Genomic DNA, 27,258 nt, shown 5'->3' with positions numbered 1-27,258 from the left:
ATGAGAAATCATCGTTAGCATTTTGAATAGTTTGTAATTGCTAGTGTGGTGTCCTGACCTGCCCATCAGTCTGATACTTAAAGACAGTTGGTCTGTGTTGCTCTCTAATCGTCCTCAAGCCCCCAAAGATGACCCTTTGAGAGTCAGACCTACCTCACCCAGACTCCACAGTGTCTGCCTGGAGTCTAGCTCTCTGTAGGAACTAAGAAGGAAAAGTATTTATTTACTCTAAGTAGCCTTAAGATAAAAACATTCAACTGAGAACATTAAGTTGAATTCTTCATCCTCAAGCTCTAAGTAAAATTTCAGTAAAAGAATTTATTAGGGGATTTATTTATTTTTCACAACTTATGCTAGCTATAGAATTTATTAAAACAATGAATTTACCCTTTTTATTCACAAAATACATCCAGGTTCCCTTGTAACGAGATGTCCTGGATCTGCAAGAGCCCTAGGAGGGGTCTTCACTGTCACAAAAAAATCATGGGAAAAAATATGACTAAATGTACAAGCCCTTAAGTCACTTTCTGTAAAAGTAATATGACTTTTTTATTTATACATCATTGAGTAATGCTTAGCCTACATAAATAAAAAAATTAATTTAATTTTTTTATATGTTGCTCATTTCTGGAAGAAAAACTGAGTAAGACCCAAGAACAATTCCTTTTAATGCTATAGTTTCCATTCTCAGTCTATTCCAAGCACATCCTCAGTTCTAAGACTTATACCCAAAGTTCGCCTGTTGGAATGAGTTCAGGATATCATAGGAAAATAGGATATCTTCAGAGGGATTGAACAGAAATTAATTTCCAACATTGTAAAAGATCTTGTGCAACAATAAACATTAATCCCCTTCAGTTTCCTACCCAACCTCTGCCAGCCTCAAAATCATCGTTGAACAAAGCGCTCTAAATTACAGAAATGGGCAGATGTATACAGCCAGTCTCTGCAAATAGAATATGTTTTAAGGTTGCAAGCATGAGTTAATCCTTGACAATGTCTCTCTCACATGTCTGCTTTTCCTAGGTAGTACAGATGTTCGTGTTTTCAAGTTGTCCACCTGCTAATGTGGATCCCCAGCTACTAGAAAGCCTCACTTTGTAGCTTCCCTGTCTGAGCTTTCCAGGTGCTGAGAATCATGTTTGGCTGGTGGTCAGATCATCTCCCATCTACCCACCCTGATGTCTGGGTCAATGAGAAGAAGGTCTGCCACCCCAGTTTTGTCTCTTTACTTCTGAGCATTTCCTTCTTGTCTTCTCGCCCCTGTATCCTGTTGGGACCTCCAGCAGTTTGGCACCGCTGTTTCTCAGGTGAGACCCCAGACTACACCATTTTATTTTTTTTTAAAGAACAGACTCCATTTGGGACTTAGAATGTGTCAGGGCCCTCCAGAGAAACAGAACCGCTAGGGTATATATAGGAATAGATTTATCATAAGGAATGGGATCACAGAACTAGAGAGGTGAAGAAGCCCCACCACCTGCCGCCTGCAAGCTGGGGACCCAGGAAAGCCTTTGGTGTGATTCAGTCTTAATCCAAAGGCCTGAGAGCCAGGAAAGCTGGTGGTGTGGATTCCAGTCTGGGTCTGAAGGCCTGAAAGCTAGGAGCGCCGAGGTGAGAGCAGACAGGTGTCCCAGCTCAAGCCATCAGGCAGGATGCGCAGAATTATTCCTTCCTCTGCCTTTTTGTTCTATTCAAGGCCTCAGCAGGTTGGGTGATGTCCGCCCACATCAGGAGGGCAAACAGCTTTATGGAGCCCACTGATTCAAAAGCTAATTTCATCTGGGACTACCCTCACAGACACGTCCAGAAATAAAGCTGAGCCGAATACCTGGGTACCCCATGATCCCGTCAAGTTGACACATAAAGTTACCATCACAGAGTGGGGTGGCTTGTTTCCAGACAGTTCCATGCAGGGAGACTCATGGCGTTAGAGCCACTGAAGTATGAGGAAGACAGAGGGAGTAAAGGAGGCTTAGCCAGACTCTAAACTAAAAATCAACCCACCCAGCTGAAAGTGATTGCCGCTGCTTTCATCTAGCTGAGCACGGGTCGGTGGTGTCAGTGTGTGTCTGAATGGCTCTTTACTCAGTTACATTTTGCTAAATTTTATACCGAACTTATAGATTAGCTTTGACATATTGCACATTTGTTTTCTGAGCTATCCTGGGAAGCTTAATTATGGAATCCTAAAGGAAACTGAAATATCTCTCTGCAACTTACAAAAATCGACCTGTAATTCAAATTCTGTGAGATTATGTATACTTACACCACAGACACAAACACACACACCACGTGGGTGTACATTATAAAACAAAGAGTCTAACCTGTAGAGACCATTACTGGGATTTCGGATGCTGACCAGTCACACTCCTCCCCCCTCGGATGCTGACCAATCTGATACGTTCTCAGGCGACAGAGGGGAGGGCCCAGAGTGCTGGGGGGCTGGGGGAGGCGTGGCTGCCTTCTCCTCCCCCGGTGAATGGGGCTTGCCTGGCAGCCACAGGGGGTGCAACTGGAGAGGCGCAGACAGAAGGGGCAGGTGGCGATGGGCCTGCTCCCTGATGCTGGTTCCATTTCAGCATCGGCCCCTTTCGCAGCCTGTTGGGGTCTCATCTCTCCAGTCAAGAAAGTCACTCCTTCCAAAGAGAGATGCTGGTGAACAGATGGGAATGTCAGAAGCCCCTCACTCAGTACGACCTGGAGATGGTGGACATATCGGTGGAAAGGGGAGAAGCTCTTATTTTGTTCATTCAGCTGAGTTCAAGAGAAGGAAAGTGCCTTCCTTCAGGACAGATCCTTGAAGCTAAGAGGCAGTTTAATTTCTGTTATTTTATATAAACTGCATAAAATATAGAGAGGTATCTTTATAACAGCATGGTACAATAAAACGTTAAGTTTTCATTTTACATCTAGAACTGAACCATTCTATCTTAAACTGTGACTTTTTGTCACTTAAACTTCTGTCCAGTTTGTCATGCCCAGGCCCATGTGCGCATGCACACACACACACACAAATAGACAAAGGAATGGAAGGAAATACACAACCTAGTAACATACACAAAATTGGGTGATCAAATTAAAATATGCCAATTTTTTTCATCCTTAGGTTTAGGTATTTTTTTCTAAGATTTCCAAAACATTACTTTTCTAATAAGAGAAAAAAAATAAGTCTGTTTAAAAAAAGTGTGTATTATGGAGCTTCTGAGCTAAATCTGACTTAATACTTGAAAGCAGGAAAAAACAAAGTCAACCCCTCAGTGTCCTGGGAAAACCTTGGAGGCAGATGAAGGATTTGGGAGGGCAAGAAGGTAAAAGCCAACACGATTGAGCAAGAAGAGCCCTTGACAGCCACAGAATGAAGGCTGAGCATGGTCACATGTCCCCACAAGACACATACAAGTACATTCGAATGCTGTGGGGGAAATAAATCAAATCTGTGGTAACAGTGATGACAGCTGAATTAATTCTGTTGTTGGCATTTTGGGTTGTTTGCAAGTTGGGCTTTTATAGCCAGTGGACTTTCCCAAAATATTCTTCTATTTCAATTGTTTATGAAATCCTTTATCTTTCTTTGCTAAAGACATTTTTAATTTGCAAAATTAGAAGTAAACATTTACAGTCTTATTTTTTATTATAAAATATAGAAATGTAGAGAAAAGGAATAAAGTTGCCCTAGGACAAGCACAGCCATTGTTAATATTTTGGGGCAATGTTTTCAGCCAATGGCATTACCTTCCTGTACCAGCACAAGGCCCGGCCACATACATGCCTTATATGGTGATGGCAGGAGAAAGGAGAAAGCATGGACATTTACAGAAGAAGAACAGATCAGGCAAAGCAGATTTTCTTCAGGGTAGAAGATGCTAACTAAGTTTTCTGCCTTCAATTTAATATAATATTCATGACAAAGACATAGTTGTGTGGGTTGATTTTTCAATGGCTATTCCTATAGACAGGAACATTGTGTAGAAGGTAATGAGTTAGAGTTGGAGTCCCAGCCCTACAATTTGTGACTCTGAGAACTTGAGAAGGTCACTTATACACTCTGAGCCTTGATTTTCTTCTCTGTAGGATGGAATTAATAATACCTGTTTCATATGGCAATCTAAATATGATTACACTTTAAAATATGAGCACATAGTACCATGTTTTCTTTAAAGATTCTTAAAGAAATCTTGTTTCACAGGTAAAGTCTTACCCACTCATCTTCCCACTTAATGTCTTATGCTTAATTTTGGCATTTTAAATCAGTGTACCTGTATTTGATACCTAAAGAAAGAATGAATGTTCTTAATGTGGCTTAGCTGCCTTTCACTAAATTACCTATTTTTGGCCATAGAAAAACCCTCTCTAAATGTTCGATTTATGCAAATACAAATTCAAACATCTGGATCAGTAACTATAGGTGCCAGGAAACAGGGACCATTCAGCCAAGCGTCAGCTACTCCTTTATTTCCACTTAATGTCTTATGCTTAATTTTGGCATTTTAAATCAGTGTACCTGTATTTGATACCTAAAGAAAGAATGAATGTTCTTAATGTGGCTTTTAACCACATTTAGAAATAAGCATTCCAATGGTTTAGAAATAAACCATTTAGAAAAAAAAGTCAGTAAATTAAATTTGATTTTCATCTGGGAGAGTTTACTGTGTAAACTCATTCCAAGAGAAAAATTCAAACATGATGAGATCAGCTGTCAGTTGTGAAATCAATTATTTAGATACTGCAGGGCAGTAAGTGAAATATATGAGCTTTAAAAACTATGGTAGTTGGACTCTTTTCAGCTTATCCAGAATCATTAAGAGCACTCACTATGTCACCATTTCCTTTATTCTGTTTTTTGTTTTTTTGTTTTTAATTTTTGAATAGCCTGTCACCAAGTGAAGTCCCAGAGGGTCCCCAAAAACTAACCAATGCAGAATGCTTTTCTTAAGACCCGAGGATGAGCAGCTGTTAGTGAGCACATGTTTAGCACAGTAAAAAGATGTATGGTCAAATTAAAATTGTGATGAAAATTGGGAGAAGTGAGCCATCAAAACCTATAATACACATGCCTTGGATAAACTTGAATTGTTTACAAATCCCAGTGGTTACATTGCTAGTATTTATTCAAAAGATAGAAGTGTTAAACATAATAAAACATCACAAGCCCCCACCTGAGCTGATGGGAAAGGGCATTCAGCAATGTCGCCAACAGAGGCAGGACCCCTGCCGAGCTGAGCTCCTGCCGGTGTAGTGACCCTGTTGGATGCCAGCCCTTGGCAGGCGACACGCAACTCTGGACCCAGACTTTGGCAGCCACATCTCCACACCAAAGCCTGTTACCGGTAAGTAAAGAGTTTCTTGGTGTTCACAGTTTGTTTCTATAATCTGAGGACTTCTGTTTTTAAAAACTGATAATATTTATAGTTTATCAGAGTAGGAAAGAACATTCCAATGTTATATGAAAGTCATTCACCTTTAGAAAATCCTTTCTACCATAATATATCTATAGAGACATTATTAACACATAACATATCAGTAGATTTAAAGTGTATAATATGATGATACAACACATGTATATATTGTGAAATAATTACCACAACAAGGTTAGTTAACCCCTCCATCATCTCATGTAATTACCTTGTGTGTGTGTGTGTGTGTGTGTGTGTGTGTGTGTGTGTGTGTGTGTGTGCATAGTGATAACATTTAAGGTCTAGTCTCTTAACAACTTTCAAATATATCATGCGGTGTTGTTCATTGTAGTCACCATGCTGTATATTAGATCCTCAGAGCACATTCGTCTAAGAGCTTTGTACACATTTAGGTACATTATTTCCAAAAAGATGTTAAGTCAGGTGCTTTTCCTGTAATGCCAACGTCTCCCCACTTCCCCCACCTCCTAGCCCCTGGCAACAAGCTCTGAGTTCGGCTCTTTTAGGTTCCACATGGAAGTGAGAGCATACAGTATCTTTCTTTCTCTGTCTGACATATTTCACTTAGCATAATGCCCGTAAGACCCATTCAAATAGTGGCGAATGGCAGGAATTTCTTCTTTTTTATGGCTGAATATGATTCCATTGTGTGAGCGAGTGTGAGTGTGTGTGTATGTGCACATGTGCATGTATGTGTGTGCGTGTGTGACAACTTCATTATCCGTGCACCCACTGATGGACACTTAGGTTGTTTCTGGTCTTGGCTTTCATGACTAATGCTGCAGTGAACATGGTTGATGTAGTGATTTAATTTTCTGAGGACTTTTGTTCCTCATCTTTCGCCTTCCCTCCCATCTGGGCCTCTGGCAGTGTTTGGGTCCCCGAGGGAGATGCAAAGACGACCGTCCTCCCCTGAGTGTTCTCTGGGGGCTGAGGTAGTGGAGTCTGCAGAGAGGCGCCAGTGTTGCTGTGAAATGTACCTTCACGGTTGAGAACATTATTGCAAATCTCTCTCCCTTGCCATCCCTTTGGCCTCTGGTATTGACAAAAGCTTGACTAAATGACCCAAGAGCCCTGCGTGGCCTGTGGTAGTGTCAGGTGTCCCCACTGTCCATGACCCCTGAGGCTTTTCCCCAGAGAACCTCATCTGAAATTAGCTTTTCATGAAGGGCTAATTCACGAGGTAGTGATCTGAATTCATTAATGCAATTACTTATGATAAATCATGCCCTAAGGAATATAGAACAAAGAAGGGGAGGCCTGGAAAGATCTGGAACACAGCCTATTATGTGAGGAGAAAACCCCGTTACCATGAAAGGAAAGGCTGATCTCTCCATTAAAAATTCCTTGTTTCTCAGAAGCATCTCTACCACCCAGGTTATTGATCTTGCTCGCAGGCTCATTCACTCAGCACAGACTTCCAGGATTTCTTCTTTTCCACAGGAGCTAAATTCCCCTAAGCCAGCAGCAGTCCTGTGGTTGGCTCCTTCTTTCTCACATAATGTAATTATTTCCTGTGAAGATAGATTTGAGTGAAAATGTTATAATGCTGCTATAATATTTCTCTCTCACTCCCCTAATTCACATTTGCAGTGACATTTGGGCCATTTCTGTCTCAGCATAATGCATGGTCTTGCCATCCATAAGGCCAAGGGCAACTATGAATGAAATGCATTAAGCACATTCGTTTTTCAATGCTATTAAGGCCATTAAGCATATTAGCAGGCCCATTCCTTCATTCTCCTGCAGATGTTTTAGTAATAGTGCTCACTGTGATTTCCAGTCATGAAGAAAGTGTGAAGCCTCCCCAAGCAGAAGCTGCTCTGGATGTGGACAGGAGGTGAAGTTCACACAGATCATTCATGGAGAATTACACCAGCCCCATCCTGCCAAATGACATCGATAAATATAAGATACCCCACAATGAAGGAAGACTCTAACCTGTGTCCATTTTGTCACCCACCTAGTTGTATACAGCTCATTAATTTGAAAACCAAAAATAGAAAGAGAAATTAGAAATTTCAGTCTTAAAGTACTTCTCTTCTGCCCTTCATGTGGCAACTATAGAAGCAGAATAGCTTGAAGTTCCAGAAAAATGTAAAATCTTCTTCATTTAAATGGAAAAAAATGGACCAGAAAGCTTTAAAGAAATCAAAAGTTGAAAGAATCATTTCAGAATAAACCTTGGGAACATTTAGCCTATTCTTTTAATTAACTTATCCTAAGGGCAGTGCTGAAAAAATATTTATCTACCTCATGACAAAAGGAAAAATTTCCCAACTTCGCCTTTTGTCTCGATTTGTTTTACCCTTACTGAAATGTCTAGATTATTCATTACAGGAAAAGCACCTGACTTAACATCTTTTTGGAAATAATGTACCTAAATGTGAAAGAGGCATTCGAGAGCAAAAGTGGTAGACATGGACAGCAATATTTTAAAACTTTGCCAAATACAGTTGAAAAATGGAAAAATTGGAAATTTAAAAGTCTAGCTTCAGACTTGAAAATTCCGTTTTGCTGGTCTTCCATTTGTAAAAGTGAGAAACACTGTCAGGTGTAAATAACTGAAGACCTGTTCTTAACCATAATGACATTTGTGGTTTACTTAAGAGATTGGTGGTGTCCCTGCTGGTACAGCAGCCCATTTAATTTCATTAGGGAACCAGACCTCTTCTATATTTGCACTCTGCCATTCTTAATAATGTTGGCTTATTGGCCTCGTGACTGCTGTCTCATTATCACAGCATGGCTACTGAAGTGCTGGTTATCACATCTATAAGCCAAGTCCAAAGAAGGAAGGAAGAACAGCCCAGCAGCAGGAAGAACAGGCCCACTCCACTGAACTGCAAAGTCCTCCAAAGAGACTATCTCTATTTCATCTTTGTATCCCCACCTTCCCTGGATAAACCCAGTAAGAACACAGAGTAGGTGCTAAAAGCTGGTGGACTTAAAGAAAAAACTGAGTACTATCCCCAGTCATGCTTGTCATCAACTATTAATCAGAAGCTTTTTTTCCCTCGGGCCACTCCTTAAGTGCCCTGCCCAGTGCCTCCATGTTCTCATCAGCCCAGGACACATAGCCACAGGACATGCCATTTATAAGGTGGATGACATGGCACACTACAGATCACACAGCCTGAACTTCATGAACAGATCCCGTAAGAAGAAAGTTCCTCCTAAAGGAAATTCTGCCCTGTTTAAAAATAAAAACCAAGAGTAAACATGAGGCAGGGTTGGCTTATTACCACAGCTTTATGCTCATAGTGGTGTTACTACTTTAGGACACAACACGAATATCTTTGTTTTCAACTTAAAAAGATTTATTTTGCCCTCAGAGAGTTAAAAATAAACATGGCCAGCTCAAAGCCAAGCTGAAAATGCAGAAAAGCTATGCTCCCTTTCTCCATTTTTAGGCTGTTAGGTCAGATGGCATGTGCTCCTAAATATGTTGTCAGATTGCCTTTCCGAAATGCCCCTAAACAGAAAGGTATGTATGTATTGTTTATTCTTGTATTTGATGTCCTCGCTTTTCTTCTTCAATATGCTAAATTAGGTCTGACTATAGTTAATAAACAACAGTTACCGATGGAGTTTGCTGTCATTGTTATTTTTAGCTTTCTGCACCCGTACTCCCTTTATCTGTCGCCAATCAGCAGTATAAATCCTGCCTTGGGGAGAACCATCCAAAGGCTGTATACAAATACAAGTACGGCCTTGCTCAGAAACAGGAGCCCCTCTCTTGCCAGAGTGTTTCTTTTCCCTCCCAATCTTGGCCAAGCAGATCCTCTCTCCTGAATCTTATGTGACTCTTGCAAGGCCAGTAAGTACTGTTGGGATTTATTTACTCAGTGAAACTAGTGGTGTGTGTGTGGATCAACTAGTTCTTTCTATCTAATCCTTCTGAATTTTCTTGGTCCCTGACTGTTGCTATCAACTCAGTGAAATTTTCATATCCTTCCATCAAATGCCTTTTTTTCCATAAGATAGTCAGAATGAGTTTCTGCTATTGCATACATGGATTAATAGGTCTTCTTTTTAAAATTCATCACCACAAATTTCAAAGGGCCTCTCAGTGACACCCAGAAATCTTCTGATTCCCAAGGAAGCTGTTCTGCCACTCTGAGACAAGCGTTTTTATACCTACCCTTTTCTCAGGCTTCCTTTCCCAGCTCTCAGCCCAACCACTTAGCCTTATACTCCTCACAAACAAGAAGACATCAGAACGGAACTTCTACATACCCCTGTCACCAAACTGACAACCTCATCCATGGCTGTATCAGCTTCTCTGTCTTCCCACCAGCCAGAATTAAAGAACTGTTTCTACTTCCCTCAAAGGCCACCTTGGGCCATGGAGTAGAAGCCACATGTGTGGAAGGCAGAGCAATACAGTAGAAAGGGCTTGAGTTCTGGCAAAATACACGTGGTGGACGCCACGGCACATTGCACAGATAGCCCCCTTCAGGGCTGACGTGCTCCTTCTCCCAGCTTCTAGGAGTGCTGGCAGTTGACTGTTGTCAGTTGGTCCCCTGTCTGGAACTTGCCCTCAGCTGAAGAGACCAGCTGCCTATGGTCAAGTCTCCTTCTCTGGAGCAACCCTCAACCAACGACAAATCAATGCAAAGGTACCAAGTTCCATCCACCTTGCCCCAGTATGAGGCAACACTGTAGGGCTGTCCGAGCTCCAGAATGACCCATAGGAGAGGATGAGCTCTTTGCACCATAATTCAACTTTTCTCTTTGCCAAAGTTGTATTTCCTTCACTATGAGAGCATGTCCTAACACGCTTATTGTCAAGAAATCTCTTATCAGAGTATGCTTTCTGAAGAAACTGGCCAGCAACAGTTACTGAGGGAAGTGGTCTGAGAAAGAAGACTCAAAGATGGGATTTTGGAGTTGGAACCTCTGCAGGCAACTGGCAATGAAGATCTCATCACTGGTGGTAGTTACTGGTAGATCCTAGCATGCAGTAGCCATGCAATTGTTTAACACTAAAGTGTTAAAATTTTTGCTGTGATGAACGGAGATGTTACACCGATGGGAGGTAATGTACTGGCAGCTGTAGTGTATAAGGCATTGAGGGATAGAGGAAAAGGGTATAAGGAATATGGAATAAGAAGGCTGTTACCAGAGGCAGTCAAAGCTTTGGAGAAAGCTTTGAAAGGCTGAGAGTAAATTAATCAGCAATTAAAAGCTTCATGTGAAAGCCAGAGGGTCTCTTTGGCCACAAAGGAGATTGAATTCTCAACTTTGAAAAGTCAGTTATGTCAATCTCAGGCCCTTCTTGGGAAGGAGTGGGACCCTGAGAAAGGTAATTCGGACATCAGGACCACACTTAAACATCTTGAATCCCTAGATTCTCCTAAATCCTTTGGATCTTCAGAAATGACCCACTCCTCTTAATTAAAGGTTAGCACGCCTCTGTTGCCTAAGGATGATACAGCAGCCACTCCTCTACAGGACAAGATATGCCTCTCTTAGTGTAAATTTAAGAAAGACTAGTGCCAGCAAAGTGAAGTGGAGGCAAAACTTCCCAAGGGTTTATATGAGTACAGCATTTCTCTTATAGCAAATGTGTGTGCCTTCCCCTAAACAAAGATGTTACAAGAAATAAAACCGTAGAGCAATATCTTTCACGATCATAACGTAAAAACTCTTAACAAAATTTTATATTTGTTGCAAATTGAACCCAACAAAATATAAGATGATAATATACCATGATCAAGTGAAGTTTGTCTCAGGAATTCAAGGCAGTCTTTAACATTTAAAAATCAATGAATGTTTTTCACCATATTAACATAGTAAAAAAGAAAAATGATATGACCATCTTGATAGATGCATAAAGTGCATATAAAAATATTGAATATTTATCCATGATCCAAACTCTCAGAATAACTAAGAATAAAAGGGAACTTCCTCACTCTGATAAAGAGCATCCACAAAATATGTAAACTTAGTGGTGGTGAAAGAGGTAGTAAATTTACTTTTAAGATAGGAGCCAGGCAAGGATGTCTGCTCTTACTCTTTCTATAAAACATTGTATTTTAGATCCTATCTAGTGCAATAAAGTGAGAAAAAGAAATAAAGGGCATCCAGATTAGAAAGGAAGAGCAAATTGTCTTTTTCCACAAATATGGTCACTTATACAGAAAATCCTACAGAAGCTACAAAAAAGATTCTAGAATGAATAAGATTAGAAGGTTGCAGGATACGAGGTCACTATACAAAAGTCAATAATATTTCCATATAATACAAATGAGCAATTGAAAATTGAAAATTTTAAAAAACATCATGTATAAAATACTTAAGGATAAATTTGACAAAAGCTATATAAAACCTCTACATGGAAAACTTTGCTGGTAGAAATAAATGAAGACAAATAAATGGAGATATGTATCCTGCACATAATTTGGAAGACTCAAAACTGTTAAGATGTCAATTCTCCATAACTTGATCCATAGTTTCAATGCGTCTTAATCAAAATTCCAGAAGGCTTTTTGTAGAAATTAGCAAGCTGATTCTAAAATGTGTATGGAAAGACAAAGGATCTAGAATAGCCAAATTTTTTTCAAAAGAAGAACAAAAATGAACTATTTACACTCACTGATTTAAAGGTGTATTTAGAAGCTAAGGAACCGACTTAAATATGGTATTGATATAAACACAGATATAGAGGTCAATCATATCAGTGGAATAAAATATAGAGTCCTTAATAGACCCAACCATATATAGCTTACGGGTTTTAGTATTTTCATAGGGTTGCATGATTCTAAGTTTAGAATATGTTTTTCACCCCCCAAAAGGATCCCCATATACATTAGCAGCCACTCTATCTCCCCTCTTCCTCAATCTTTGGCAACTAACCAGTTACTTGTGTCTTTATGGATCTGATTTTTCTTGACATTTCATAAAAGTGGAATCAAACAATATGTGGCCTTTTATATCTGACTTCTTTCATTTAGCAAAATGTCTCAAGGTTGATCTATGCATATATCAGTACTTCATTCCTTCTTGTTGCTAATAATATTCCAATGCCTAGATGCCTAATTTTGTTTATTCATTTATCACTTATTTATTCATCATGATATTTCCACTTTCAGCTATTTTTACTAATGCTGTTATGAATACTTGTGCACAAATTTTCTTTCTTAGAGATATGTAGTATATACATAAGTTTTACTTTCTGAGGAATAGATATCTAGGAATGGAATTGGTGAGTCATATGTTAACTCTATGCTGAAACTTCTGAGGAAATGCCAGGTATTTCCCAAAGTGACTGCACAATTTTACATTCACACTAACAGTAACTGAGGATGCCAATTTTTCCACATCCTTACCAAAATATCTCAATGTCTGTCTTTTTTATTATAATCATCCTACAGTGTCTGAAGCAACAACAAATTGTGGTTTTGATTTGCATTTCCCAAATGATTAATGGTGTTGCGTATCTTTTCTTGTGATTATTGGTGATTCAAAAAATTTCCGTATTTCTGTGCCAATTGGGGTAGTCATATGGGTTTTGTTTTTTGTTGTATGAATATAGTATATTTGTTTTTCATGAATTAGATCACTCTTGCATTCCTGGAGAAGTCCTGTTTGGTAATGGTGCATAAACCTTTTTACATGTTGCTGGATTCATTTTGATGATATTTTGCTGAAAATTTTTACCTTTCTCTTAGTAAGGAATAACAACAGTCTGTGATTTCTTGTCATGTCTCTACTTGTTTTGATATCAGGGTAATACTGGCTTTAGAGGATGATGTGAAAATGTTTCCTTCTCTTCTGTATTTTGGAAGGATTCATGAAGGACTGGTGTTTATTCTTTAAGTGTTTGGAAGAATTGACTAGTGAAGCTCTCTGTAACTGGACTTTTTCTTTGTATGAGTGTTTTAAATTCCTAAATCAATCTCTTTACTTCTTAGAAGTCCATTCATATTTTCAGTCTTTCCTGGAGTCAGTTTCAGTAGTTTGTTTTCCTAGGAGTTTATCCATTTCACCTAAGGTATAATTTCATTTCATCTGTTGCCATATAATCATTCTTAAGGCCTTCCTGTCCCCTTGGGCAGAAACTCTGCAACACTGCCCAGGAGCTGAGATACAGATAACAGCCTCCTTTCCTGGAGTGACACCCTTGCTCTACTAATGGATGCAGGAGGGGGCCTTCTCAGCTTGCCTTCTCCTTGTGGAACCTCTGTCCTGTGAGCAAGCTGGAGAGCACCAAGGGTGCTCTAGTGTTCTCAGACTACTGGTCCTGAAATGGTTTTCCCACCTCATGAGAGAGTTTGAGTCCTTCAGGCCATGTATGATAGGAATAGAGCTTGTGCAGCACAGAGCTGGGGGCAGATGAGAAACACCACAGCCTGCCCCTTCCAGGGTGAAGCTGTAGCCTATTCTGGGACATGGGAAGGAGAGGGAGCCGTCATAGCATTCTAGGCTGCAGCTGCTTGAAGTACAGCACGCAGAGTGGGGTTGCCATAAGATGGAGCTCAGAAGTGGGATGGAAAGAAGCAGGTCATGGTTCAAATGCCACAGACTCTTGCTCTTACCAAGATTAAATAGATTTTCTTGAATGAATATTTCTTCATTTGTTGTATACCCTTAAGACAATTCTCAGGAACCTTAAATGACTGAGTTTTAAAAATAATTCTCTTCAGTAAGACAGTTGTTATACTGGGGAAAGGAGCTGCCCCATTTCTCACTTTTCCATTTTGGAAGTCTGTTTACCCACCCCATGCCCTGAAATCCTCACCCAGTCAATTAATTTGATTTTTGATAAAGGTAGCAGAGGAATTTAACGGGGTGTGGAGCAATGATAACTTTTTCAACAAATAAGGCTGGAACAATTACTCATAAATTACCCTTGTTCCTTACTTCATACCATATACAAAAATTAATTCAAAATGATTATAGACCTAAAAGTAAGAATTAAAATTGTAAAACTTCCAGAAGAAAACATAAGTAGCCTTGTGTTAAAAAAAATTTTCTTAATCAGGACACTAAAAGCAAAAGTATAAAAGAAAAAAAATTGGATTTCATAAAAATTAACTTTCAGACCTCAAGAGACAGTTAAGGAAGTAAAAAGCCAAGCCACAGGCTGGAAAAAAATATTTGAAATTATTTTCTAATAAAAAATCTGTATCCAAAATATATGCAGAATTTATATAACACAATAACAATAATAAAACACAAAGCCCAACCAAAAATGAGCAAAAGACTTGAACAGACATTGTACTGAAGAAGATATACAGATAGAAATTAAGTACATGAAAAGCTGCTCTACATCATTGGTCATTAAAAAAAATGCAAATCAAAATCACAATGAGATACCACTAGACACCTATTAAAATGTTTAAAACTTAAGAGACTGGTCATATCAAGGAAGTAGAGCATTTGGAATTATGGCACACTCCTTGTGGGAATGTAAAATGGAGAATCATTTGAAGACTGTCAGTTCCCTAAAAATATCAATCTACTCTACTACCTTGCCATTCCACTCCTAGATATATGTACTGAAGAGACCTGCAATCATATGCCCATAGAAAGACTTGCACACAATGTGCATAGCAACTTTACTTGTAATACTTAGTAAATGGACAGAAATAAGATGTCTTTCAACAGGTAAGTGAATGAATAAATTATGGAGTAGCAATACCAAGAAGTACCACTCAGACATAATAAAGAATGGACTATTGATAAATAAAAATGGATAAGTATCATAAGTATTATGCTAAGTGAAAAAACCAGAAACAAAAGCTTATATTCTAAATAATTCTCTTTAGATAAAATTCTTTAAAATGCAAAACTATAGTCATATAAAGCATATCAATGATTGTCAAGGGCAGGTGATAGGGGAGAGAAGTGACTGGGAAGGGGTTGCAAGAGCATTTCTATATCATGATTACTGTGGTTGTCACACAACAACAGACATTTGTCAAAGCTCATCAGAATGTACACTTAGAATTGCTTTTATTTGGAATGTAAATTATACCTTAATATTAAGTTGATTGGAATAAATATCTACAGTGTGGTATTTATATAAAATTGTAAAACATCGACCTAATTTATAATACTATGTATTTTATAAATTATAAATATGGAATTTATAAACACCAAAAGGTTTATAAAAGTTATGAATACATGTGTATATCTTATAAATGTAAAATGATATATGGGAAACCACACCAATTTTAGGACCACAGTTACCACTTCAGGGAGAAAAAGGAAGAAGGAAGGGGTTTTGGTAACTCTTATCCGTATTTGTAAAGCTTTCTTGCTCACTCCTTCTCTATTCCTTCCTTCCTTCCTCCTTCCTTCCTTCCTTCTTTCCTCCTTCCCTCCTTCCTTCCTTCCTTTAGTAGACTTTTATCATTTATATTTAGTAGACTTTACATTTTACAATCATTTTAGATCTGCACAAAAACTGAGCAGATAGCTCAGAGAGATCCCATAGAACCCTGTACCCATCACAGTTTCCACTATATCTTGTATTTGTTTTACACTAGTTACAATTAATGAACCAATACTAATACATTATTATTAACTAAAGTCCATAATTACTAAGATTTACATTTTGTCCTGTACCAGTCTATGGTTTTTGACAAATAATAATCTATATCCACCATTAGAGTATTATACAGAATAGTTTCATGGTTTGCCCTAAAAACCCCTGTGCTTCACCTACTCATTCCTTCCACCCTTCCCCGGAACTTGTGACAACCACCAGTCCTTCTACTGTCTGTTTTTCTGCTTTTGCTAGAATGTCATATAGTTGGAAACATACAGCCTTGGGTCTTCTTTTTTTTAAATTTAAAAACCATTTATTCAAGTCCTCCATCATCATGGTTTTTTTAAATTAAGGTATCATTGATATTCACTCTTGTGAAGGTTTTGCATGAAAAACAATGTGGTTACTACATTCACCCATAATATCGAGTCCCCCCGCTCCCATACCCCATTGCAGTCACTGCCCATCTGTGTAGTAAGATGCCACAGAGTCACTATTTGTCTTCTCTGTGCTACACTGACTTCAGCCTGGGGTCTTCTTTCAGACTGGCTTCTTTTATTAAGAAATATGAATGTAAGTTTCCCTCATTTTGTGGGGGCTTGGCAGCTCATTAACTTTTAGTATTGAATAATATCCCATTGCCTGGATGCACCACTGTTTGTCTATCCATTTGCCTAGGACATCTTTGTTCCTTCCATGTTTTGGTGATTATTGATTAAACTGCTATAAGCATGCATGTGCAGATTTTTGTGTGGACATATAATTTCAACTCAACTGTGTAAATATCTAGAAGCATGGATTGTATGGTAGAAGACTATTTCTGGCTTTGTAAGAAGCTGCCACCTGACTTCCAAAGTGGCTGTACCAGTTTGCTTTCCCACCAACAATGACTGAATATTCCTGTTGCTCTACATCCTTGTTAACATTTGGTATTGTCAATGTTTTGGACTTCAGCCATTCTATTAAGTGGTATCTCATTACTGTCTTAATGTGTAATTCTCTGGTGAAAAATGATGGCAAGGTTCTTCTCATATGCTTATTTCCATTTGCATATCTTCTTTGGTGCACTATCTGTTCAGATTTTTTGCCCATTTTTAACTTGGGCTGTTATCTTACTGAATTTTCAGATTTTTCTGTATATCTTGAATTCAAGTCCTTTATCAGATATGTATTTTGCACTTATTTTCTCCCACTCCTAGTATTTCCATTCCCATTACAGTGTCTTTCACCAAGTAGAAGTTTTGAATTTTAATAAAGTACAACTTACTGATTTTTTCTTTCATGCATAATATTTTTGCATCACCAAATCCAAAGGAATCTAGAGTTTCTTCTAAAAGTTTTATAATTTTCACATTTTACATTTAGATCTATGTTGGCTTGGCTTTGCTAACATTTGGCTGAGCATTTTTGCATCTATGTTCATGAGAAATATTAGTCTATTATTTTCCTTTTTTGTAGTGTTTTCTGTGGTTTTGGCATTAACATATTGCTGATCTCATTGAATGAGTTCCCATCTCTCTGCCTGCATAACTCATCACTTCTTGCATATTGTCTACTTTTATCCATTAGAGCTCTTCACATATTAGTTATTTTAAATGAGATAGCTGATAATTCCAAAAGCTGTGACATATCTGAGTCTGGTTTTGATGATTGCTTTTCTCTTTTCAGACTGTATTTTCTTCTTGCCTTTCAGCATGCCATGTAATTTTTTGTTGAAAGGCAGACAGGATGTATTGGTTAATAGGAACTGAGGCAACTAGGCTTTTAGTGTGAGGTTTTATATTAAACTCTTTAGAAGTTGGTCTGTTTAATGTTTTCTGTAGCTATTGGTGCCAATGGCTTCAGTTTCCCTAGTTCCCTTTTTTGTTTCTCTCCCCTGTTTTCTTTGGATTTCCCTATAAACTCCTTCTTAAATAGAGTCTATGTTTTACAGCTTTCTCAGTTGTAACCCACCATATTATACTGGAGCCCTGTTGATGTGCTGTTAAGATGTTGGGGAGGGGAAGCATTTATAATCTTATGATTAAATCTGTCTTTTAGTGGGCTGGAGTCCCTGGGCTTTGACCTTCAGAATGGTTTCTTAGCCATTCCCCTGCTCCCAACTTATATAATACTAGAAGGATAGAGGGGCCTAGAGTTGTCCAGCCAGCCATTCCCCAAGTCAGATAAAGCTCTGGTAAAGTGGTCTTTGTCCTGGAGAACACTCTGCCTGTATTTCAAAATGATTAGTTTCCACCATGGAGTATTCAAAGGGTTACTTGTCTCCTCTTTCCTGAAACAGCAGGGGATTCTCCCCTGATCTTCACTGATCTCACTGTTCTTCTCTGATCTTCAGGAGAACTTGGTGGGACCCCTGAATGTGAAACCCACAAAAGTAGTGGCCCTCCCACCAAGACTGAAACATCTCCCAGGATTTTTTCACTTTCAAGGTAGTCCTCACTCAGCCACCAGCAATTTTTCAAAATATCGTTTATGTGTTCCTGCCAGTTTCTGGCTCCAGCAGCTTCTGCTCTCAGTAAGCTGATCTCAGCTACGATTTTCCTTATTTTCCTTTCTCTCCATTTTTGTGACCTCATTTCTCTGATGGGTCCAAGAAAAGTCACTGATTTTTGGTTTGTTCAGCTTTTCACTTGCTGTGAGAATGGGAGTGATGACTTCCAAGCACTTCACTTGTTGGAGCTGAAACTGGAAGTCTCTCTCTCTGTTTCTCTCTCTGTCTCTCACTCTCTCCCCGTTTCTCCTTCTCTCCCTCACTGCCATTCTTCTGAAGCAAATATGACAAACTGTTAATATCTGTTTAATATCATGATTTGTATTCCCTTAAATTCAGGGTAGAGGCAACCAGTGGCATTCCTTAAGGAGGCAGTCCTGTTCCTGGAGAGCTGAATTTACATTCCAGCCTCCTTTGCAGTCATTAAAATAATATGGGCTTTAGTTTCTATAAAAAAAATGCACAGTAGTCAAATCAGCAAGAAAACGCACAGACTCCTGAGGCTCATCGCTAGTCCTGTAGCGCACTGGAAAGCATCTTAAGGCATTTCAATAGCTGACACTGAAGCGTGCTCCAGATGGGAAGATGCTGCTTCGACTGTCATTCCCTGTGCGTCCAATTCACCTTCCTTCCTTCCAGGAAGCAGTAAGCTAAATGAGAGTTTCAAATGATTTAGGCTGGTAGAAAAAGGCCCTGAGATGGCTACTGATGGCCATGCAAGTATCACATTGAAGCACCTTCCTAAACCAACACATCTGGATTTTTAAGTCATTTAAGATTTTTATCATCACTATTAGCCATCACTGTGACAATGGCAATAGCAGCTGAATACTTTAGTCCCCTTGGCATGCAATTCCAACAATGTCCGGTTTTATGAATAAATTGTTTAACATGACCACCATTAAAATTTTTATTTTCTCTCATCCATAGGGAAAAGATTATATTCTATCAAAGACTTACATCTTGTTAGGATTTTGTTGACTAGCTTCACCACAGTATTTGTTTTTCCTTCAAAGATTATACAACAAATGGTTTGGCATGAGCTTAGGTTTCCCTAGAATGCATGTTACCTACAAGCTACAGCTACTTCTGGATATTCAATTTCTCTCCCATGTTTCTCCATACACCCTTCTGCTGGAAGCAGGGTGGGGGTTGGTGTTTATATTAGCTTGCTAGGGCTGCCCTAACAAAATACCATAGACTGAGTGGCTTCTGCAACAGAAATGGATTTTCTCATAATTCTGGCTTCTGAGGCTTCTCTCCTTGGCTTGTAGATGACCATCTTGTCCCTGTGTCTTCACATGATGCCTTCTCTGTGTGTGCCTATGTCCTACACTTTTCTTCTTGGAAGACACCAGTCATATTGGATTAGGACTCACCTTAATGACTTCATTTTCACTTAATGACCTCTGTAAAGACCCAGTCTCCAAATACGGTCACATGGTGAGGTATTGGGGTTGGCACTTCAACGTTTGAATTTGGGGGCAACAGTAGCTGTGCTGGAGGCAGGGAGAGAAAGGTCATTTTTAAAATTCTCACTGTGTTTGGGCCACTCTATACACATTATCTCATTCTTACAAAATCTTATGAAGTAGGGGTTATTTCTGATTTACATAAAGTCAAGCTGTAAGGAAGTGGTAGAGAAAGATGAAAACCCAGGTCTGTCCAGCTTCCCAGTCAGCATTCTGTCCACCATGTCACATTACTTAGCCTTCCCTTTCATCCAGAACCCGTTACTCTATGTCTCATTCGGTTAGACCCCTGCTACTGAGTGACGTGTGCTCTGGGCACCGTTGCCCACTCCCCAACTCAAATTATCAGTCAACAGATTTGGAGAAATGAAGATGGCTCATCATTCAAACAGGTAATGGGCTCTCGTCTGCAGGCCTTCCTTACAACCTCTAGGTCAGCAGAGATTCAATAATTAGAGCAGGGAATTCATTTAAGCAGCTTCCCTTGATGTATCCTCCCAGCGTCATTTAAAGCAAACCAATGCTCAGGGTTCCAAAACAGTAGCTTTAGGGATGTGTGTTATTCCTAGGCACTGTGTCCCAGAAATATCTCTTCTGAGTTTAGCACATTCCTGGCGACTAGGACTCATGGCAAAATAATCCTTCAGTACAGGCCCATCATACACTGAACGCATTAATGAAACATTTGTATTGCTTCTTTTAAAACCTATAAATAGGACCATCCTTGAATATAGGCAAAGGAGACCGGTGCCTCTGGGATGACTTCAGGACGCTCAGGAAAATGTCCTTGGTTAAAGAACTTTGTCTCCCACTGGATACTGCTTTTGTGTTTTGTGGGGCTGTTTCTTTTTGTTTAAATTTTCCACTTCATTATTGAGATAAATTATTTTTGTATTATTGAGCAATTAAGTCACACTCTATTTACAGCTCTTGGACTAACTGCCAAGCAGTTGCTTCCTCAGAATCTCCCCATTCCCAAATGAGCTAGGTTGATTTGGAAAGAGTTCAGAGCTAATTCAACCATTTGATTAGTCCTGTTGCTGACAGAAAGCAGAAGGAGAACTGGACTTCAGTCTTGAGCTCTGTTGCACACAGACAAATTATTTCACAGCTCTTTATGCAGGCAGTCCTCCTAAGCTGATCTACTTCATTTTAAGGAGACTTTCTCAGTATTTGCACTAGCAAGTAAATATTAATCTATAAAATGTGGGTTTTTGCCTCTACATAGAATAAATAATAAATATAGACAAAAATCATTAGAACTAGAAAGGGATTTAGAGATCACGTCTTTCAATCTCCTGATTTTGTAGCTGGTAAAATGCAAGTTTAGTAAAAATTAAGAGATTCAGCCAAGACTTCACAACTAGTTAATGACCGAAATAGACATTAGCTCCAAGTCCTGGCCTCTCCCTACAGCACCACTTCCTGCTGTACCTTAACTATGCATTAAGTTCACACATATGCGTGTTCTAAATTGTCTCTACCCGCCTCCAAAATTGGACTTCAAAAATACACTGTTTTTTAAGACTAAATATAAGTCATGAAAAAGCTGTCTTAGTCTTTAAAGACATTCAAATAACTGAGTTATGACTTCTGCCAGCTTAAAAAAAGAGGAAATGGGATATTTAAAATGGCATACTAAAATACCATCTTTTTCCTAAGTTTTATTTCAATTTACAGTAAATATTTTTAAATCTCTATGTGTAGTTCCTGTACTTGTATGATGCAGCTCTGAGTCTTAACTGACAGCTGAAAAAAAACACACCAGGCAGTTATGCAATGCCCGAATCAGGGTCATTTACAGAAAATGCCTTAAAGGGTTCCGAAGGGACACTGTCAAGGATTATGGACCTAAAATTAAATCCACTTGCTTCATGGACTCACACTGACACAAATTATGTTGATGCTCTTCTGCCAAGCTAAGCTAACCTTCCGACAGCCTGCATCATTCTTGGGAGCTGGGGCTTATTAGGATGCGAAGGACTTGTCTCAAATCCTGCCATCTGGGTCTTCCTCATCACATTTGGAAATGAGTACTCCCTCCCTTCGACTTTATAGTAGCTGTTATCTGTGTCTCCTGTACCCTATTGATCAAACAAACTGGCGAGAACCATACTTACTTATGTTCCTGTCCTTACTCTCTTATTAGATTATAAGATGGTCTTTTTTAGGTGTTTGTGTCCCTTACAGGACCCAGGGCAGTACTCTGCAGGTCATATGGGGCTTGGAAATATTTATGGAATAAATAAATGGCTAAGGGCGTACTGCCTAAGATGAAACAAATTACAGTTGAGAAACAAAATACAGTATATTTAATGTGCTTAAGAATTAAAGAGTTTAGTATGAAAGTATTTAGTATTTCTTATAAATGTGTATTGATGGCCACTGTTCTCTTTAATCACACTCTTCTGACATGTTGGTGGGTTTACCTGTTGCTCTTGTCTCTTGGCTTATTATGTTAGTGAATATAATTGACACTGAAGATGTCTGTGGGAATGCCTAAAATAACTGTGCTTCTATTTGCAGCAAGAGTAATTTAAAATAGCCCATTTCTTAATTTACAGGTAAGGCAATCAAGGCCTTGAGAATTATATTTGTTCAAGGTCAAAAGTAAAAGAAAGGCAATGGCAGATATCTGTATTTGCTGTAGATATCAGGTAGGGATTTTTTTTCCCATATTTGTGAACTTGTAAAGATGCATGCACCTCTCTGCTGAAATTAACTTTTAGGAAGGAATTCAAGTTTTAACTAGAATAAAGATCCTGTATAAATGTGCCATTACCTTAGCCTGACCTGTGGAGAATGCCCTGGTAATAAAGGGTCTTAAATGTTGACCTGGATTATTGGGATGGGGGAGAAGGACACAGAGTGGCAAGCCTGGTGTTCTAATCTCTCATGACGCTGCAGATTTTTTTAAAAATACAAGAGTGGACAGATTGTAATTATAGGCAATGCCAAATTTTAAAAAAAAAGCTTATCACTTGGAAAAAAAGTGAGTCTTAAAGAATTAAAGAATACAGATTTTGAATGACCTGAACTGAATGATAAGTCTTTTCCACGCAGACACAGACACACACATACACACAGAACCTAAGTTATTTATAACATATAAATGTAATTATCCTTAGTTGAACTTTTAAATTGAAGAGGAAAAACACAAACACTAGTACCTGTTTGGTTAGGTGGTGAGACCAAAGCAAAGTTTTGGTTTTAAAAACCTCAAATTCCAGTTCTCTCCATTACTAAAAATTTCACCACAGTTGACTTACATTTCTAGTATTCTCTCTCGCCACAGTGGGCTGGTGTCTCTTTTCTTTCTAGCTGAGCTATTCATTTTCACACCTCTGCTCTTCCCTTAACTTAAGTGATGTGCCTCCCTCCCTGGGATGCCTGACAAAGCTTATTCACCTTTCAAGCCCAGCTCAAACGTTCTCTCCCTTGGGGAATTTATTCTAACTCTCCATGTACAATTACACACTCCCTTCATTACACTTTCACTGATTTCTTCTGCTCATAGCTGGCTTTTATCCAGAGCCCTAGACCCTCTACACTAGAGGACTGTCACCAGCTCATATGGCTCTGAGCTTGGTCACAGTCCTGGATTTAAGTCCCAACTCTGGGTTTCCTCTCTCCTGACTATTGCTCTCAGTTGCTTCCTATCTTCTCCTTTCTCTCTGTCCCCAAATTTTTGCACTGTATATTCTGGAAGCCATTCTACAGTAGCTTTGAAGATATTTTGATTATAAACCAATGAAATAAGTCCTTGCCTTTTTCAAAACTCAGAAAACATTGGAATATATAAACATTTTCACTCCAGTATCTTCCATTATCTTTATAAAAAATAATACTGGTTGTGGGAGAATTGCATATCAACATGCAAAAAATGAAATTATATCCTTACCTCATACCATACACAACGTTTAACTCACAATGAATCATAGAAAGACCTAATTATAACAGCTAAAACATAAGAAAACATAAGAGAAAATCTTGGTGACCTTGGGTTGAATGGGTTTTTAGATAAATACCAAAAACAAAATTCCATAAAAGAAAAACTGGTAAAGTAGACTTCATTAAAAACATTTATGCTTCAAAAGACATCATTAAGAAAATGAAAAGACAAGCTACAGGCTGGAAAAAAATATTTGCAAATCTTATATCTGATAAAGGAATACACTAAGGATTCTCAAATTCAGTATTAAGATAAACAACCCAATTCCAAATGCACAAAAGATTTGAAGACATATGAACGGTCAATGAGCACATGAAAATGTGCTCAACCACATCAGTCATTAAGTAATTAGACCCACAGTGAGATGCTACAATACACCCCCTGGAAGAATTATAATCAGAGACTAACACTACCTATTAGAGAGAGGGGAGCAACTGAAACACTCACATATTGCTGTTGGGAATGTAAAATGGTACAACCATACTGAAAAATAACTCTGCAGTTTCTAAAACGTTAAACATAAATTTTTCATACTCCACTCCTAGGATATATCCAAGAGAAATGAAGATACGTGTCTACCCAAAGACTTATACACAAATATTCATAGCAGCATTATTTATATTAGGCCCAAACTGGAAACAGTCTAAACATCTATCTACTCACAAGTGGATTACACAATATGGTATATCCACACAATGGACCACTCAGCAGTAAAATGGAACAAACTATTGACACATGCTCAGCATGGATAAACCTCAAAAAAGTTATACTAAGGGAAAGAAGTCTATACAAAAGATGACATATTTTATGATCCCATTTATATGAAATATCCAGAAAAGGCAAATATAAGGAGACAGAAAGCAGATCATGGTTGCCGAAGATAAAGCAGAGAACTGCAAAAATCACAAGGAAACTTTTTAGAGTATTGGAAATATTCTAATACTGGATTGTGGCAATTACTTTACAACTATAAATTTATTACAATTCACTGAATTGTACACTTACAGTAGGTAAGTGTTATGTGTAAATTATACTTCAATCAAGCTGCTTTAAAAATGAGATATAATTCTGGTGAAACCCACTAAATTGATTTCTTAATTCACTAATGGTTCATGATCTGTTGTGGAAAACAATTGCCTTATTTTGTAGTAAGCAAACTCTCTCAGATCCTTAAACTTCTCCCTGAAAGTTCTCTCCACTTCTTGCCTTCACTGGAACCAGGACATCAGTTTTATTTCCCAGCGTTATGTCCAGATCTCCCCCAAACATGGGCTCACCCCCTCCCTCTGTGGAGTTCCTGTCGTAGGGTTTTTCCCTCCTCTACCCCTTCCTTGCATCTAATCAGTGGCCATGTTTTCCATTGGTACTTCCTCAAACCTATTCGTGTATCTCTATCTCCACTCCTCTGCCTTAGTTCAGGCTGCTATCATCTCTTGCCTTGATTTTGAAATAAACTTCCGTTTGGTCACTTTGACTCTAATGTTGCCACTTTACAACAGACAGGCCCTTCTAAAGGGCTATTCCTGTCATGCTAATGCCTGTTTCAACATTTTCATGGCTTCCAGTGCCCAGAGGATGAAGTCTGAGCTCCTTACAAGGCAAGCAGGGTGTCTGGTCAACCATAGATGATTAGTAAAATTTGTTGAAAGATGGAATAAATGTGTCTTGTGGAACTGATTTTTTTTCTTTAATTTCATCATATCTATTTGTATATGTGCCTGTTTTCCCTAGACCCCAGCACACTGTACTCCACGCTGTAGGAATATGACAGTATTTGTGAGTGAATGAATGGAAGTGGGCTTTACAAAGAACTATACTAGGGCCCAGGAGTTTCTGATTTCCTGGGAAGTTCTTGGCTTTGGTTTAACCAGCAGAGCAAACGAGACACTCCTGGTACAATGTGCAAACTCATCAACTTAGGACAATTGATTAGTTTGGTTCTGGACTCCAGTCAATAGCCCCTTCTTGCCAGGAACTTCTAGAATCTTCCATAAAGGAAGAACACATTTTACATTTACATGGAACATAGAGATTCGAAGGATGCTAGTCACGTGTGTGATCATGGTTTATACTCCAAACATCTCTAGAAGGGTGTAATCCATCTCACTGTCAAGTCTGGTGAAGTGAAAATCTGCTCTACAGGGATAGTACAAGAAAGTATCTCTATGTCCTTTCCTTTTTACCAACTTGAAAATAAATTCTGTCAAAGGGCAGCTTCTTAGTTCACTGCTAAAACAGAGCTGGGCACCTTCATGAATTACTGGCTGCTTTTATCTAAAAAGTCCATTTTCATTTGATTCTAAAAGTTCCGCTGCATTTTTTCAGAAGTGTTGGACAACTATTTTTTACCAAGCTCTTACTGGAAAGAATAATTATCACTGCACATAGCCAAATTAAGCCTGCCTTCTGTTAGAGAAGAATAGAATTCTTATAAAGGACTTTACAGGTGGCCATTTTGACACTTATGTTGGCCTTCAAAATGGTGAGTTTAATTATGGCACGTTCTTTAGAAAGATAAAGAACAAAACCAAATAGCCAGGATTCATAGAAGAAAATTCCTCCTTGAACTGACTGAAAAGGAACCATTTAAAAATATTAAATTACCTTTTGGGTCATATTTTAACATGTTTTAAGATTATTTTCACAGTTTAATTTCCCTGCACACTATGTTCTGCCATCTTCTTGTTTTTGCTTATGCTTGTCCTTTATTCTGGAACTTTGCCTTCTGTGCCCCTTTTAAGTGCCATTTCCTCTAGGAGGTCTGTCCCTGAAACTTGAGCTGTCATTAATGCTTTTCTGGAAAACAATCTTTTGCATTTAGTAAAGGCTGTCAACTGGGAGTAAAGGTTAAGGAGAGGGAAGTACATAAGAATCTTAGGTGTAATTTTAAAAGAATATTATATTTTCTAATGAAGGAAGAAAGCTATTAATACTGATATAGTGATATGAAAAAAAGAAATACTCTTATCTTCTCAAGAGAACAGAAGGTAACCTCTCTTGCACCCACTTCTCTTCATATCAGAATTTCTAGGTGCAATGCTTTTTTTTTTTAGTTGAGGAAAACTCACATGATGTTTGTTTGCCCCGCACAGTGCCCTTAATATGTAATACTTCATAAGCGTAAAGTTCTTAACAGTGTACAAAGGGCACAAACAGTTCTCAACTGGCCCTCCTTCTAATCTCATAAGTGGGTTCAGTAGTATCCTCTCCATTTTAGATAAGAAAGCTGAGTGTCAGAGAAATTAAACACCATGGGTAATTAAACATTAGTAGTAAGGGGAAGACCCAGGCCGGGACCTCTATTTAGTTTGCTCTCTTTTGCACCATGCTGTTGAAGGAGATCAGATCATGCCATCCCCAAAATATGCCACTTTAGCATAAGGATTATTTGGACCTGAAAACAACCGAGGAAGCTGCTTACATGC

Source organism: Manis javanica, chromosome 13 (genome assembly GCF_040802235.1).
Source record: "Manis javanica isolate MJ-LG chromosome 13, MJ_LKY, whole genome shotgun sequence".
Lineage (NCBI taxonomy): Eukaryota > Metazoa > Chordata > Mammalia > Pholidota > Manidae > Manis > Manis javanica.
This window is presented reverse-complemented; position numbering follows the sequence as displayed.